This window comes from Staurois parvus, unplaced genomic scaffold (genome assembly GCF_062004578.1).
Source record: "Staurois parvus isolate SC_StPar_1 unplaced genomic scaffold, SC_StPar_1.0 ptg001383l, whole genome shotgun sequence".
NCBI classification, from domain to species: Eukaryota; Metazoa; Chordata; class Amphibia; order Anura; family Ranidae; genus Staurois; species Staurois parvus.
Window position 1 is genome coordinate 62,776 of NW_028319179.1, and position 18,912 is coordinate 81,687.

General features: G+C 54.9%; 1 protein-coding gene across 1 annotated transcript in view; it reads left to right on the plus strand.

The window, feature by feature from the left end:
* Positions 1-5: 5 nt before the first annotated feature.
* Positions 6-18,912, plus strand: part of LOC149436276 (solute carrier family 52, riboflavin transporter, member 2-like) — a 67,077-nt gene continuing 48,170 nt past the window's right edge. Inside the window, exon 1 of the mRNA XM_089661779.1 lies at positions 6-218. The gene's annotated coding sequence lies outside the window, so the exon portion shown is untranslated. The remainder of the gene's footprint in view (positions 219-18,912) is intronic.

The following is an 18,912-nucleotide window of genomic DNA, read 5'->3' on the forward strand; positions in this document are numbered from 1 at the left end:
TTGTCCCTGCGACCAATCCGGAGACGATGTGCGGTCATGTGACCTGGGAAGCACGTGCGGAGAGAGGGACAACGAGGACATCCGTGTCCACCAATCACCGCTGTGTGTCCGTGTGAGCCCCGCCCACTGTCCTTTCCGCTACCGCCACACCCCGCCCACCGTCCCACATCCACCGACCGGATCGGCCGACTAAGTCTGAGGGAGGAGCTTCGACGGAGGTGAGACCTACCTACCCATCCCCCACCCATCTACCTACCCACCCAACTACCCATCCCCCAGCCACCTACCCACCCAACTACCCATCCCTCACCTACCTACCCACCCAACTACCCATCACCTACCCATCCCCCACCCACTTACCTACCCACCCAACTACCCATCCCCCACCCACTTACCTACCTACCCAACTACCCATCCCCCTGCCACCTACCTACCCACCCAACTACCCATCACCCACCCAACTACCCATCACCTACCTACCCAACTACCCATCCCCCACCCACCTACCTCCCCACCCCCCTCCTACCCAACCAACTACCTACCCATCCCCCACCCACCTACTTACCCACCCAACTACCCATCACCCACCACCTTCCTCCCCATCCCCCTCCTACCCACCCAACTACCCATCACCTACCTACCCACCTACCCATCCCCCACCTACCTACCTACCCACCCAACTACCCATCACCTACCCATCCCCCACCCACTTACCTACCCACCCAACTACCCATCACCTACCTACCAAACTACCCACCCCCCACCCACCTACCTACCCACCCAACTACCCATCCCCCAGCCACCTACCCACCCAACTACCCATCCCCCACCTACCTACCCACCCAACTACCCATCACCTACCCATCCCCCACCCACTTTACCTACCCACCCAACTACCCATCCCCCAGCCACCTACCCACCCAACTACCCATTTCCCACATACCTACCTACCCACCCAACTACCCATCACCTACCCATCCCCCACCCACTTACCTACCTACCCAACTACCCATCACCTACCTACCAAACTACCCATCCCCCACCCACCTACCTACCCACCCAGCCACCTACCCACCCAACTACCCATCCCCCACCTACCTACCTACCCACCCAACTACCCATCACCTACCCATCCCCCACCCACTTACTTACCCACCCAACTACCCATCACCTACCTACCAAACTACCCATCCCCCACCCACCTACCTACCCACCCAACTACCCATCCCCCAGCCACCTACCCACCCAACTACCCATCCCCCAGCCACCTACCCACCCAACTACCCATCCCCCACCTACCTACCCACCCAACTACCCATCACCTACCCATCCCCCACCCACTTACCTACCTACCCAACTACCCATCCTCCACCCGCTTACCTACCCACCCAACTACCCATCCCCCAGCCACCTACCCACCCAACTACCCATCCCCCACATACCTACCTACCCACCCAACTACCCATCCCCCACCCATCCCCCACCCACTTACCTACCTACCCAACTACCCATCCCCCAGCCACCTACCCACCCAACTACCCATCCCCCAGCCACCTACCCACCCAACTACCCATCCCCCACATACCTACCTACCCACCCAACTACCCATCACCTACCCATCCCCCACCCACTTACCTATCTACCCAACTACCCATCCCCCAGCCACCTACCTACCCACCCAACTACCCATCACCTACCTACCCAACTACCCATCCCCCACCCACCTACCTCCCCACCCCCCTCCTACCCAACCAACTACCTACCCATCCCCCACCTACCTACCCACCCAACTACCCATCACCCACCACCTACCTCCCCATCCCCCTCCTACCCAACCAACTACCTACCCATCCCCCATCCACCTACCTACCCACCCAACTACCCATCACCCACCACCTACCTCCCCATCACCTACCTACCCAACTACCAATCCCCCAGCCACCTACCTACCCACCCACCTACCCATCCCCCACCCACCTACCTACCCACCCAACTACCCATCACCTATCTACCCAACTACCCATCCCCCACCTACCTACCCACCCAACTACCCATCACCCACCTACCTACCCAACTACCCATCCCCCACCCACCTACCTACCCACCCACCCAACTACCCATCACCTACCTACCCACCCACCCATCCCCCACCTACCTAACCACCCACCCAACTACCCATCACCTACCTACCCAAATACCCACCCCCACCCACTTACCTACCCACCCAACTACCCATCACCCACCTACCTACCCACCCAACTACCCATCCCCCACCCACCCAACTACCCATCACCTACCTACCCAACTACCCATCCTCCACCCACTTACCTACCCACCCAACTACCCATCCCCCAGCCACCTACCTACCCACCCAACTACCCATCACCCACCTACCTACCCACCCAACTACCCATCCCCCACCCACCCAACTACCCATCACCTACCTTCCCAACTACCCATCCCCACCCACTTACCTACCCACCCAACTACCCATAACCCACCACCTACCTCCCCATCCCCCTCCTACCCAACCAATTACCTACCCATCCCCCACCCACCTACCTACCCACCCAACTACCCATCACCCACCACCTACCTCCCCATCCCCCTCCTACCCACCCAACTACCCATCCCCCACCCACCCAACTACCCATCACCTACCTACCCAACTACCCATCCCCCAGCCACCTACCTACCCACCCACCTACCCATCCCCCACCCACCTACCTACCCACCCAACTACCCATCACCTATCTACCCAACTACCCATCCCCCACCCACCTACCTACCCACCCAACTACCCATCACCTATCTACCCAACTACCCATCCCCCACCTACCTACCCAACTACCCATCCCCCACCTACCTACCCACCCACCCATCCCCCACCCACCCAACTACCCATCACATACCTACCCAAATACCCATCCCCCACCCACTTACCTACCCACCCAACTACCCATCACCCACCTACCTACCCACCCAACTACCCATCCCCCACCCACCCAACTACCCATCACCCACCTACCCAACTACCCACCCAACTACCCATCACCTACCTACCCAACTACCCATCCCCCACCCACCTACCTACCCACCCAACTACCCATCACCCACCTACCCAACTACCCACCCAACTACCCATCACCTACCTACCCAACTACCCATCCCCCACCCACCTACCTACCCACCCAGCTACCCATCCCCCACCCAACTACCCATCACCTACCTACCCAACTACCCATCCCCCAGCCACCTACCTACCCACCCAACTACCCATCCCCCACCCACCTACCTACCCACCCAACTACCCATCACCTACCTACCCAACTACCCATCCCCCAGCCACCTACCTACCCACCCACCTACCCATCCCCCACCCACCTACCTACCCACCCAACTACCCATCACCTATCTACCCAACTACCCATCCCCCACCCACCTACCTACCCACCCAACTACCCATCACCTATCTACCCAACTACCCATCCCCCACCTACCTACCCAACTACCCATCCCCCACCTACCTACCCACCCACCCATCCCCCACCCACCTACCTACCCACCCACCCAACTACCCATCACATACCTACCCAAATACCCATCCCCCACCCACCTACCTACCCACCCAACTACCCATCACCCACCTACCTACCCACCCAACTACCCATCCCCCACCCACCCAACTACCCATCCCCCACCCACCTACCTACCCACCCAACTACCCATCACCTACCTACCCAACTACCCATCCCCCAGCCACCTACCTACCCACCCAACTACCCATCACCTACCTACCCAACTACCCATCCCCCAGCCACCTACCTACCCACCCAACTACCCATCCCCCAGCCACCTACCTACCCATCCCACACCTACCTACCCAGCCACCTACTTCCCCATCCCCCTCCTACCCACCCAACTACCCATCCCCCTCCTACCCACCCACCTACCTACCCATCCCCCACCCACCTACCTCCCCATCCCCCTCCTACCCACCCAACTACCCATCACCTACCTACCCACCCAACTACCCATCCCCCACCCAACTACCTATCCCTCACCCACCTACCTACCTACCCAACTACCCATCCACCTACCTCCCCACCCCCCTCCCACCCACCTCCCCATTCCCCCTCCTACCTACCCACCCAACTACCCATCCCTCACCCACCTACCTACCCAACTACCCATCCCCCAGCCACCTACCTCTCCATCACCCAACTACCCATCATCTACCTACCCACCCAACTACCCATCCCCCACCCACCTACCTCCCATCCCCCTCCTTCCCACCCAACTACCTATCCCCCACCCACCTACCTCCCCAATCCCCTCCTACCCACCTAACTACCCATCACCTACCTACCCACCCAACTACCCATCACCTACCTACCCACCCAACTACCCATCCCCCACCCACCTACCTCCCCATCCACCTCCTTCCCACCCAACTACCTATCCCCCACCCACCTACCTCCCTATCTACTCTCCTACCCACCCAACTACCCATCACCTACCTACCCACCCACCCAACTACCCATTCCCCACCTACCTACCCACCCAACTACCCATCCCCCACCCACCTACCCAACTACCCATTCCCCACCCACCTACCTACCCACCCAACTACCCATTCCCTACCCACTTACCCAACTATCCATCCCCCACCTACCTCCCTATCCCCCTCCTCCCCACCCACCTACCTCAACATCCCCCTCCCACCCACCTCCCAATCCTCTACCTCCCTCCCTATAGGTGACGTCATTTACAGACCTCCTGGAGGCTGACTGAAAACTCCCAGAGATGACATCATCCCAACTGGCCTTGTTGCTAGGATGTTGCTAAGACTCTCCCATCTGTTACTGATCCCCTCCACCAACACAAGAGGGAGCTCACAGCTACTGCATCGGGGGGAGGGGGGGGAATCAAAGGAAGAGCGCCCTCCCGTGTTGGTGGAGGGGATCAGTAACAGCTGGGAGAGTCTTAGCAACATCCTAGCAACAAGGCCAGTTGGGATGATGTCATCTCTGGGAGTTTTCAGTCAGCCTCCAGGAGGTCTGTAAATGACGTCACCTATAGGGAGGCCATTGTCCAGCTGGTCAGAGCCGCAGGTGTGTGGTGAAGGGGAACCCACCTGACTACCCACCCTTCTGTCCATTCACCTACCTGACCACCCACCCTTCTGTCCATTCACCTACCTGACCACCCACCCTTCTGTCCATTCACCTACCTGACCACCCACCCTTCTGTCCATTCACCTACCTGACCACCCACCCTTCTGTCCATTCACCTACCTGACTACCCACCCTTCTCTCCATTCACCTACCTGACTACCCACCCTTCTCTCCATTCACCCACCTGACTACCCACCCTTCTGTCCATTCACCTACCTGACTACCCACCCTTCTGTCCATTCACCTACCTGACTACCCACCTTCTGACTAGCCTACCTTCCTCCCGCTCCCCTTCCATGTACTTACCTGTCTGAATATAAAGTAGGGGAGGGGACAGCCGGTCATCAGTTGGTAGATGCCAGCAGTCCTTGTCCTCTTATGTTATATCTCAGTGTCAGTGTAGTCCTGTCCCTGTGCCACACCTTCTGATGATGGCTCGCAGGTTGTAGTGTCATGTCTGATCCATCTCTCCTATGTCCATGTATTCATTCACCTAGCTTGTCCTATTCCCCTATGTCCATGTATTCATTCACCTAGCTTGTCCCTATTCCCCTATGTCCATGTATTCATTCACCTAGCTTGTCCTATTCCCCTATGTCCATGTATTCATTCACCTAGCTTGTCCTATTCCCCTATGTCCATGTATTCATTCACCTAGCTTGTCCTACTCCCCTATGTCCATGTATTCATTCACCTAGCTTGTCCTACTCCCCTATGTCCATGTATTCATTCACCTAGCTTGTCCTACTCCCCTATGTCCATGTATTCATTCACCTAGCTTGTCCTATGCCCCTATGTCCATGTATTCATTCACCTAGCTTGTCCTACTCCCCTATGTCCATGTATTCATTCACCTAGCTTGTCCTACTCCCCTATGTCCATGTATTCATTCACCTGACTTGTCCTATTCCCCTATGTCCATGTATTCATTCACCTAGCTTTTCCCTATTCCCCTATGTCCATGTATTCATTCACCTAGCTTGTCCTACTCCCCTATGTCCATGTATTCATTCACCTAGCTTGTCCCTACTCCCCTATGTCCATGTATTCATTCACCTGGCTTGTCCTACTCCCCTATGTCCATGTATTCATTCACCTGACTTGTCCTACTCCCCTATGTCCATGTATTCATTCACCTGACTTGTCCTACTCCCCTATGTCCATGTATTCATTCACCTGACTTGTCCTACTCCCCTATGTCCATGTATTCATTCACCTGACTTGTCCTATTCCCCTATGTCCATGTATTCATTCACCTAGCTTGTCCCTACTCCCCTATGTCCATGTATTCATTCACCTAGCTTGTCCCTACTCCCCTATGTCCATGTATTCATTCACCTGACTTGTCCTATTCCCCTATGTCCATGTATTCATTCACCTAGCTTGTCCCTACTCCCCTATGTCCATGTATTCATTCACCTGACTTGTCCTATTCCCCTATGTCCATGTATTCATTCACCTAGCTTGTCCCTATTCCCCTATGTCCATGTATTCATTCACCTAGCTTGTCCTATTCCCCTATGTCCATGTATTCATTCACCTAGCTTGTCCCTACTCCCCTATGTCCATGTATTCATTCACCTGACTTGTCCTATTCCCCTATGTCCATGTATTCATTCACCTGACTTGTCCTATTCCCCTATGTCCATGTATTCATTCACCTAGCTTGTCCTACTCCCCTATGTCCATGTATTCATTCACCTAGCTTGTCCTATTCCCCTATGTCCATGTATTCATTCACCTGACTTGTCCCTACTCCCCTATGTCCATGTATTCATTCACCTAGCTTGTCCTATTCCCCTATGTCCATGTATTCATTCACCTGACTTGTCCCTATTCCCCTATGTCCATGTATTCATTCACCTGACTTGTCCTATTCCCCTATGTCCATGTATTCATTCACCTAGCTTGTCCTACTCCCCTATGTCCATGTATTCATTCACCTAGCTTGTCTTTATTCCCCTATGTCCATGTATTCATTCACCTAGCTTGTCCTACTCCCCTGTGTCCATTTATTCATTCACCTAGCTTGTCTTACTCCCCTATGTCCATGTATTCATTCACCTAGCTTGTCCCTGCTCCCCTATGTCCATGTATTCATTCACCTAGCTTGTCCTATGCCCCTATGTCCATGTATTCATTCACCTAGCTTGTCCTACTCCCCTAAGTCCATGTATTCATTCACCTAGCTTGTCCTACTCCCCTATGTCCATGTATTCATTCACCTAGCTTGTCCTACTCCCCTAAGTCCATGTATTCATTCACCTAGCTTGTCCTATTCCCCTATGTCCATGTATTCATTCACCTAGCTTGTCCTTATTCCCCTATGTCCATGTATTCATTCACCTGACTTGTCCTTATTCCCCTATGTCCATGTATTCATTCACCTAGCTTGTCTTATTCCCCTATGTCCATGTATTCATTCACCTAGCTTGTCCTTATTCCCCTATGTCCATGTATTCATTCACCTAGCTTGTCCCTGCTCCCCTATGTCCATGTATTCATTCACCTAGCTTGTCCCTACTCCCCTATGTCCATGTATTCATTCACCTGACTTGTCCCTGCTCCCCTATGCCCATGTATTCATTCACCTGGCTTGTCCTACTCCCCTATGTCCATGTATTCATTCACCTGACTTGTCCTACTCCCCTATGTCCATGTATTCATTCACCTGACTTGTCCTACTCCCCTATGTCCATGTATTCATTCACCTGACTTGTCCTACTCCCCTATGTCCATGTATTCATTCACCTGACTTGTCCTACTCCCCTATGTCCATGTATTCATTCACCTGACTTGTCCTATTCCCCTATGTCCATGTATTCATTCACCTAGCTTGTCCCTACTCCCCTATGTCCATGTATTCATTCACCTAGCTTGTCCCTACTCCCCTATGTCCATGTATTCATTCACCTGACTTGTCCTATTCCCCTATGTCCATGTATTCATTCACCTAGCTTGTCCCTACTCCCCTATGTCCATGTATTCATTCACCTGACTTGTCCTATTCCCCTATGTCCATGTATTCATTCACCTAGCTTGTCCCTATTCCCCTATGTCCATGTATTCATTCACCTAGCTTGTCCTATTCCCCTATGTCCATGTATTCATTCACCTGACTTGTCCTCCCCTATGTCCATGTATTCATTCACCTGACTTGTCCTACTCCCCTATGTCCATGTATTCATTCACCTGACTTGTCCTACTCCCCTATGTCCATGTATTCATTCACCTAGCTTGTCCTATTCCCCTATGTCCATGTATTCATTCACCTGACTTGTCCTATTCCCCTATGTCCATGTATTCATTCACCTGACTTGTCCTATGCCCCTATGTCCATGTATTCATTCACCTGACTTGTCCTACTCCCCTATGTCCATGTATTCATTCACCTGACTTGTCCTATTCCCCTATGTCCATGTATTCATTCACCTAGCTTGTCCCTGCTCCCCTATGTCCATGTATTCATTCACCTAGCTTGTCCTATTCCCCTATGTCCATGTATTCATTCACCTGACTTGTCCCTACTCCCCTATGTCCATGTATTCATTCACCTAGCTTGTCCTACTCCCCTATGTCCATGTATTCATTCACCTAGCTTGTCCTATGCCCCTATGTCCATGTATTCATTCACCTAGCTTGTCCCTACTCCCCTATGTCCATGTATTCATTCACCTGACTTGTCCTATTCCCCTATGTCCATGTATTCATTCACCTAGCTTGTCCTATGCCCCTATGTCCATGTATTCATTCACCTAGCTTGTCCCTACTCCCCTATGTCCATGTATTCATTCACCTAGCTTGTCCTATTCCCCTATGTCCATGTATTCATTCACCTGACTTGTCCTATTCCCCTATGTCCATGTATTCATTCACCTGACTTGTCCTATTCCCCTATGTCCATGTATTCATTCACCTAGCTTGTCCTATTCCCCTATGTCCATGTATTCATTCACCTGACTTGTCCTCCCCTATGTCCATGTATTCATTCACCTGACTTGTCCTACTCCCCTATGTCCATGTATTCATTCACCTGACTTGTCCTACTCCCCTATGTCCATGTATTCATTCACCTAGCTTGTCCTATTCCCCTATGTCCATGTATTCATTCACCTGACTTGTCCTATTCCCCTATGTCCATGTATTCATTCACCTGACTTGTCCTATGCCCCTATGTCCATGTATTCATTCACCTGACTTGTCCTACTCCCCTATGTCCATGTATTCATTCACCTGACTTGTCCTATTCCCCTATGTCCATGTATTCATTCACCTAGCTTGTCCCTGCTCCCCTATGTCCATGTATTCATTCACCTAGCTTGTCCTATTCCCCTATGTCCATGTATTCATTCACCTGACTTGTCCCTACTCCCCTATGTCCATGTATTCATTCACCTAGCTTGTCCTACTCCCCTATGTCCATGTATTCATTCACCTAGCTTGTCCTATGCCCCTATGTCCATGTATTCATTCACCTAGCTTGTCCCTATTCCCCTATGTCCATGTATTCATTCACCTGACTTGTCCTATTCCCCTATGTCCATGTATTCATTCACCTAGCTTGTCCTATGCCCCTATGTCCATGTATTCATTCACCTAGCTTGTCCCTACTCCCCTATGTCCATGTATTCATTCACCTAGCTTGTCCCTACCCCTGCACAGTGGATATAAAAAGTCTTCACCCCCCCCCCCCCCGGTCCGGTTTCTGTGATGCAAAAATAATGAAACAAAAATAAATAATTTCAGAACTTTTTCCATTTTTAATGTGACCCATAAACTGTACAACTCGGGGAGCAACAAACTGACATCATTTGGGGGGGTAAAAATAAAACCCCAAAATAATACAAGATGCACTTCATTCTCCAACACCCCCCCCCACGCCCAGAGATGTCCTGCATATCCCTGAGGACCTACAGTGCTGAGTCCACCCCCCACCAGGGCAGGTGACATGTCCCCCCCGCCCCCGAGGACCTACAGTGCTGAGTCCACCCCCCACCAGGGCAGGTGACATGTCCCCCCCGCCCCCGAGGACCTACAGTGCTGAGTCCTCCCCCCACCAGGGCAGGTGACATGTCCCCCCCGCCCCCGAGGACCTACAGTGCTGAGTCCTCCCCCCACCAGGGCAGGTGACATGTCCCCCCCGCCCCCGAGAACCTACAGTGCTGAGTCCACCCCCCACCAGGGCAGGTGACATGTCCCCCCCGCCCCCGAGGACCTACAGTGCTGAGTCCTCCCCCCACCAGGGCAGGTGACATGTCCCCCCCGCCCCCGAGGACCTACAGTGCTGAGTCCTCCCCCCACCAGGGCAGGTGACATGTCCCCCCCGCCCCCGAGGACCTACAGTGCTGAGTCCTCCCCCCACCAGGGCAGGTGACATGTCCCCCCCGCCCCCGAGGACCTACAGTGCTGAGTCCTCCCCCCACCAGGGCAGGTGACATGTCCCCCCCCCGCCCCCGAGGACCTACAGTGCTGAGTCCTCCCCCCACCAGGGCAGGTGACATGTCCCCCCCGCCCCCGAGGACCTACAGTGCTGAGTCCTCCCCCCACCAGGGCAGGTGACATGTCCCCCCCGCCCCCGAGGACCTACAGTGCTGAGTCCTCCCCCCACCAGGGCAGGTGACATGTCCCCCCCGCCCCCGAGGACCTACAGTGCTGAATCCACCCCCCACCAGGGCAGGTGACATGTCCCCCCCGCCCCCGAGGACCTACAGTGCTGAGTCCTCCCCCCACCAGGGCAGGTGACATGTCCCCCCCGCCCCCGAGGACCTACAGTGCTGAGTCCACCCCCCACCAGGGCAGGTGACATGTCCCCCCACCCCCGAGGACCTACAGTGCTGAGTCCTCCCCCCACCAGGGCAGGTGACATGTCCCCCCCGCCCCCGAGGACCTACAGTGCTGAGTCCTCCCCCCACCAGGGCAGGTGACATGTCCCCCCCGCCCCCGAGGACCTACAGTGCTGAGTCCTCCCCCCACCAGGGCAGGTGACATGTCCCCCCCGCCCCCGAGGACCTACAGTGCTGAGTCCTCCCCCCACCAGGGCAGGTGACATGTCCCCCCCGCCCCCGAGGACCTACAGTGCTGAGTCCACCCCCCACCAGGGCAGGTGACATGTCCCCCCCGCCCCCGAGGACCTACAGTGCTGAGTCCTCCCCCCACCAGGGCAGGTGACATGTCCCCCCCGCCCCGAGGACCTACAGTGCTGAGTCCTCCCCCCACCAGGGCAGGTGACATGTCCCCCCACCCCCGAGGACCTACAGTGCTGAGTCCTCCCTCCACCAGGGCAGGTGACATGTCCCCCCACCCCCGAGGACCTACAGTGCTCAGCATGAGTCCACCCCCCACCAAGGCAGGTTACATGTCCCCCCCGCCCCCGAGGACCTACAGTGCTCAGCATGAATGAGTCCACCCCCCACCAAGGCAGGGGACATGTCCCCCACCCCCGAGGACCTACAGTGCTTAGCACAACTGAGTCCACCCCCCACCAAGGCAGGTGACATGCCCCCCCCCCTCCCCCCGCCCCCGAGGACCTACAGTGCTCAGCACAACTGAGTCCACCCCCCACCAAGGCAGGTGACATGTCCCCCCCCGCCCCCCGCCCTCGAGGACCTACAGTGCTCAGCATGAATGAGTCCACCCCCCACCAAGGCAGGTGACATGCCCCCCCCCCTCCCCCTGCCCCCGAGGACCTACAGTGCTCAGCATGAATGAGTCCACCCCCCACCAAGGCAGGGGACATGTCCCCCCCCGCCCCCCGCCCTCGAGGACCTACAGTGCTCAGCATGAATGAGGACACCCTTTTGACTCAATATCTGAGTGACCCCAGGAACGACCTCCACCATGGGGACAGATCGGAGTTGATGGAACATTTGTTTGGCTCATTACATGACAGGAAGGTTCATAATAGAAGTTCGATGATAAAATCTTCAGTTTGACTCAAATGAGTTGCAGCAAAAATGAATCCCCCCCCCCCCCCCCCACAGCAAGAACTCCTCCATCGAGTCTGTAGGACCTCCATGATTGGTGAGGACGAGTCTTCTAGGCATGGAATGGACAAGTTGGTGACATATTGTGACATCGATCTTCTTCCATTCTTCAAGAACGACCTCTTCCAGATCCTGGATGCTGGATGGAGGGCGATGCTCAGCTTGTCTCCTCAGAACCCCCCATAGGGGTTGGATTGGGTTCAGATCAGGAGACAGACTTGGCCCCGGAATCCCTTCCCCCGATTCTTCTTCAGAAATCCAGCAGTGGCCTTAGATGTGTGTTCTGGATCGTTGTCATGTTGGAGAAGTGCACGACGATCGAGGGCACGGAGTGATGGGAGCATCTTCTCCTCCAATATAGAGCATTACATCTGTGAATTCATGACACCATCAATGAAATGCAGATCCCTGACACCAGCAGCACTCATGCAGCCCACAGAAGGACACTGCCACCACCATGTCTCACAGTAGGCACCACGCATTTTTGTACTCCTCACCTTTGTGACGCCATACAGTTATGAAGCCATCAAATCATAAAACATTGATCTTGGTCTCATCACTCCAGAGTACAGGGTTCCAGTAGTCTTCTTCTTCAGCGTGGGCCCTGGCAGATTCTAGGTGATCTTTTTTGTCCATGGGCTTCAGGAGAAGTTTCCTCCATGGACGACACCCATGCATGCCATTCCTCTGCAGTGTACGCCGTATGGTGTCACAGGAAACAATCACCCCAGTTTGGCTTTCTACTTCTCTAGCTAACTGCAGTGACCTTGCATGGAGTTTGTCTTCAATCCTTCCCATCAGAAGACGCTCCTGTCGAGGTGTTCACTTCCGTGGACGGCCTGGACGTCTCTGTGAGATGGTTGCAGTTCCGTCTTCCTTACATTTTTGTATCACTTTTGCTCCAGTATTCTGACTGATAAGTGAAGCTTTGCTGATCTTCTTGTAGCCGTCACCTTTCTGGTGTCAAGAAATGATTTCCTTTCTCAGGCCTTGTGACAATTCTCCTCCATGTGGTGCCGTCGCTGACCTCATGAAATGGGAGGGGCTTGCTTTGTCTAAAATGTAGCTTTACTCCTAAGACATTCATTGGGGTGTGTTCATTTTTGCAGCATGGTCTGGGATGAATTTGTTAGGAAAAATACTTTTTTGTGTGCAGAGATTACCAAAATCTTGTGTGCAATCAATGGCCGGCATTTGTGGGAGGAGTTTGTAGTATCGCGTCCTATAGAAAATGTGGATTCGGAAAGGAAAGGTTTTCTGACAGATCTGTTGGGGCGGAGTCATGTATGCTGAGCGCTGTGTACACGGCTCAACCAATGAGAGGAAGACTCTGAGAACCCATCAGACCCCAAAGGGGAGGAATCTCTTGCTGGATCTCTATACTGACATGGACGGGGGATGGGTGAGGAACGTAGACGCCCCATTGTTGGATGGAAATGATGGACCTACAGAGGACTGAATTCACAGACACCCCGAAAATCAAAGTGAAGTAATGATGCAGCAGGAGAGTCCATGAAATGTCATTGCAGGAACTCAGAATGGTGCTCAGTAGTCTGTGTGGCCCCCATGTTCTTGTATGCATGCCTGACAACGTCGGGGGAGGGGCCTAATGAGACCACGGATGGTGTCCTGGGGGATTTCCTCCCAGATCGGGACCAGGGCATCACTGAGCTCCTGGACAGTCTGAGGTGCAACCTGGAGGCGTCGGATGGACCGAAACATGACATCCCAGAGGGGTTCTATTGGATTTAGGTCAGGTGAGTGTGGGGGCCATTCAGTGGTATCAATTCCTTCATCCTCCAGGAACTGCCTGCATACTCTCCCCACATGAGGCCGGGCATTGTCTGCGCCAGGAGGAACGCAGGACCCACCGCACCAGGAGGAACCCAGGACCCACTGCACCAGGAGGAACCCAGGACCCACTGCACCAGGAGGAACCCGGGACCCACTGCACCAGGGGGAACCCAGAACCCACTGCACCAGGAGGAACCCAGAACCCACTGCACCAGGAGGAACCCGGGACCCACTGCACCAGGAGGAACCCGGGACCCACCGCACCAGGAGGAACCCAGGACCCACTGCACCAGGTGGAACCCAGGACCCACCGCACCAGGAGGAACCCAGGACCCACCGCACCAGGAGGAACCCGGGACCCACCGCACCAGGAGAAACCCGGGACCCACCGAACCAGGAGGAACCCGGGACCCACCGCGCCAGGAGGAACCCGGGACCCACCGCACCAGGAGGAACCCGGGACCCACCGCACCAGGAGGAATCCGGGACCCGCCGCACCAGGAGGAACCCGGGACCCGCCGCACCAGGAGGAGCCCGGGACCCGCCGCACCAGGAGGAATCCAGGACCCACTGCACCAGGAGGAATCCAGGACCCACTGCACCAGGAGGAATCCAGGACCCACTGCACCAGGAGGAACCCAGGACACACCGCACCAAGAGGAAATCAGGACCCACCGCACCGGGAGGAACCCAGGACCCACCGCACCGGGAGGAACCCAGGACCCACCGCACCGGGAGGAACCCAGGACCCACCGCACCGGGAGGAACCCAGGACCCACCGCACCGGGAGGAACCCAGGACCCACCGCACCGGGAGGAACCCAGGACCCACCGCACCGGGAGGAACCCGGGACCCACCGCACCGGGAGGAACCCGGGACCCACCGCACCGGGAGGAACCCGGGACCCACCGCACCGGGAGGAACCCGGGACCCACCGCACCGGGAGGAACCCGGGACCCACCGCACCAGGAGGAACCCGGGACCCACCGCACCAGGAGGAACCCGGGACCCACTGCACCGAGGGGAACCCGGGACCCACAGCACTGGGAGGAACCGGGGATCCGCTGCACCAGGAGGAACCCAGAACCCTCTGCACCAGGAGGAACCCAGGACCTGCTGCACCAGGAGGAACCCAGGACCCGCTTCACCAGGAGGAACCCAGGACCCGCTTCACCAGGAGGAACCCAGGACCCGCTGCACCAGGAGGAACCCAGGACCCGCTGCACCAGGAGGAACCCAGGACCCGCTTCACCAGGAGGAACCCAGGACCCGCTTCACCAGGAGGAACCCAGGACCCGCTGCACCAGGAGGAACCCAGGACCCGCTGCACCAGGAGGAACCCAGGACCCGCTTCACCAGGAGGAACCCAGGACCCACTGCACCAGCGTAGGGTCTGACAATGGGTCCAAGGATTTAATCCCCATACCTAATGGCAGTCACGGTGCCATTGTCTATCCTGTAGAAGTCTGTGTGTTCCTCCATGGATAGGCCTCCCCAGACCATCACTGACCCACCACCACAACGGTCATACTGAACCATGTTACAGGCAGCAGAACGTTCTCCACGGCTTCTCCTGACCCTTCACGTCTGTCACATGTGCTCAGGGTGAACCTGCTCTCATCTGTGAAAAGCACAGGGTGCCAGTGGTGGACCTGCCAATTCTGGGGTTCAATGGCCAATGCCAATCCAGCTCTATGGTGCCGGGCAGTGAGCACAGGGCCACTAGAGGATGTCGGGCCCTCAGGCCACCCTCATGAAGTCTTTTTCTGATTGTTTGGTCAGAGACATTCCCACCAGTGGCCTGCTGGAGGTCATTTTGTAGGGCTCTGGCAGGACTCATCCTGGTCCTCCTTCCACAAAGGAGCAGATACCGGTCCTGCTGATGGGTTAAGGACCTTCTACGGCCCTGTCCAGCTCTCCTAGAGGAACTGCCTGTCTCCTGGAATCTCCTCCGTGTTCTCGTCTCCTGGAATCTCCTCCGTGTTCTCGTCTCCTGGAATCTCCTCCGTGTTCTCGTCTCCTGGAATCTCCTCCGTGTTCTCGTCTCCTGGAATCTCCTCCGTGCTCTCGTCTCCTGGAATCTCCTCCGTGCTCTCGTCTCCTGGAATCTCCTCCATGCTCTCGTCTCCTGGAATCTCCTCCGTGTTCTCGTCTCCTGGAATCTCCTCCGTGCTCTTGAGACTGTGCTGGGAGACACAGCAAACCTTCTGGCAATGGCAGGTATTGATGTGCCATCCTGGAGGAGTTGGAGCCTGTGCAACCTCTGTAGGGTCCAGGTATGGCCTCATGCTACCAGTAGTGACACTGACCCGAGCCAAATGCAAAACCAGTGAGAGACAGTCAGAAAAGAGGAGTAGGGAAAAAATGTCAGTGTACTCCACCTGTAAAACCATTCCTGTTTTGGGGGTCGTCTCATTGTTGCCCATCTAGTGCCCCTGTTGGTGATTTCATGAACACCAAAGCAGCAGAAACTGATGAACAACCCCCTCTGCTACTTACCTGACCAGATCAATACCCCAGGAGTGTCATGGACTTGATGCGACTCGGATTACAAAGTCTGCCTTTCCTATATATATGTGTGTGTGTGTGTATATAGACATACACTACATTGCCCCAATTATTGGTTGGCTGGCCTTTCCACACACATGAACTTTAATGGCCCCCAGTCTTAGTCCGTAGGGTTCAATATTGAGTTGGCCCCGCCCTTTCCATGTACATGACCTTTAATGGCCCCCCCAGTCTTAGTCCGTAGGGTTCAATATTGAGTTGGCCCCGCCCTTTCCACACACATGACCTTTAATGGCCCCCCAGTCTTAGTCCGTAGGGTTCATTATTGAATTGGCCCCGCCCTTCCCACACACATGACCTTTCATGGTCCCCGGTCTTTGTCCGTAGGGTTCAATATTGAGTTGGCCCCGCCCTTCCCACACACATGACCTTTCATGGCCCCCGGTCTTTGTCCGTAGGGTTCAATATTGAGTTGGCCCCGCCCTTCCCACACACATGACCTTTAATGGCCCCCCAGTCTTAGTCCGTAGGGTTCAATATTGAGTTGGCCCCACCCCTTCCCACACACATGACCTTTCATGGCCCCCAGTCTTAGTTCGTGGGGTTCAATATTGAGTTGGCCCCGCCCTTTGCAGCTATAACAGCTTCACCTCTTCTGGGAAGGCCCCCCACAAGGTTTAGGAGGGTGTCTATGGGAAGGTTGGACCATTCTTCCAGAAGCACATTTGTCAGGTCAGGCACTGATGTCGGGGGAGGAGGCCTGGCTCGCAGTCTCCGCTCTAATTCATCCCAAAGGTGTTCTATGGGGTTGAGGTCAGGACTCTGTGCAGGACAGTCAAGTTCCTCCACCCCAAACTGGCTCCTCCATGTCTTTATGGTCCTTGCTTTGTGCACTGGTGCGCAGTCATGTTGGAACAGGAAGGGGCCATCCCCAAACTCCTCCCACAAAGTTGGGAGCATGAAATTGTCCAAAATGTCACCTTAAGAGTTCCCTTCACTGGAACTAGGGGGCCAAGCCCAACCCCTGAAAAACAACCCCCAGCCATAATCCCCCCTTCACCAAACTTTACACTTGGCACAATGCAGTCAGGCAAGTACCGTTCTCCTGGCCACCACCAAACCCAGACACGTCCATCGGACTGCCAGACAGAGAAGTGTGATTGGTCACTCCAGAGAACACGCCTCCCCTGCTCTAGAGTCCAGTGGCGGCGTGCTTTACACCACGGCATCCGACACTTTGCATTGCACTTGGTGATGGAAGGCTTGGATGCAGCTGCTCGGCCATGGAAACCCATTCCATGAAGCTCTCTACGCACTGTTGTTGGGCTCATCTGAAGGCCACACCAAGTTTGGAGGTCTTTAGCTATTGACTCTGCAGACAGTTGGCGACTTCTGCGCACTGTGCGCTTCAGCATGCACTGACCCCGCCCTGTCATGTGACGTGGCCTACCAATTGGTGGCTGAGTGGCTGTTGTTCCCAGTGGCTTCCACTTTGTTATAATCCCACTAACAGTTGAGCGTGGAATATTTAGTAGCCAGGAAATGTCCCGGATGGACTTATTGCCCAGGTGGCCACCTATCACGGGACCACGCTTGGAGTCACTGAGCTCCTGAGAGCGACCCATTCTTTCACCAATGTTTGTAGAAGCCGTCTGCATGCCTAGGGGCTTGATTGTATACACCTGTGTCCATGGAGGGGATTGGAACACCTGAATCACATGATATGGAGGGGATTGGAACCCCTGAATCACATGATTATGGAGGGGATTGGAACCCCTGAATCACATGATTATGGAGGGGATTGGAACCCCTGAATCACATGATATGGAGGGGATAGGAACACCTGAATCACATGATATGGAGGGGATTGGAACACCTGAATCACATGATATGGAGGGGATTGGAACACCTGAATCACATGATATGGAGGGGATTGGAATACCTGAATCACATGATATGGAGGGGATTGGAACACCTGAATCACATGATATGGAGAGGATTGGAATACCTGAATCACATGATGTGGAGAGGATTGGAATACCTGAATCACATGATGTGGAGAGGATTGGAATACCTGAATCACATGATGTGGAGGGGATTGGAACACCTGAATCACATGATGTGGAGGGGATTGGAACACCTGAATCACATGATGTGGAGGGGATTGCAGCACTTGAATCACATGATTGGGAGGGGATTGGAATACCTGAATCACATGATATGGAGGGGATTGGGACACCGGAATCACATGATATGGAGGGGATTGGATCACCTGAATCACATGATATGGAGGGGATTGGAACACCTGAATCACATGACATGGAGGGGATTGGAACACCGGAATCACATGACATGGAGGGGATTGGGACACCTGAATCACATGATATGGAGGGGATTGGGACATCGGAATCACATGATATGGAGGGGATTGGAACACCTGAATCACATGA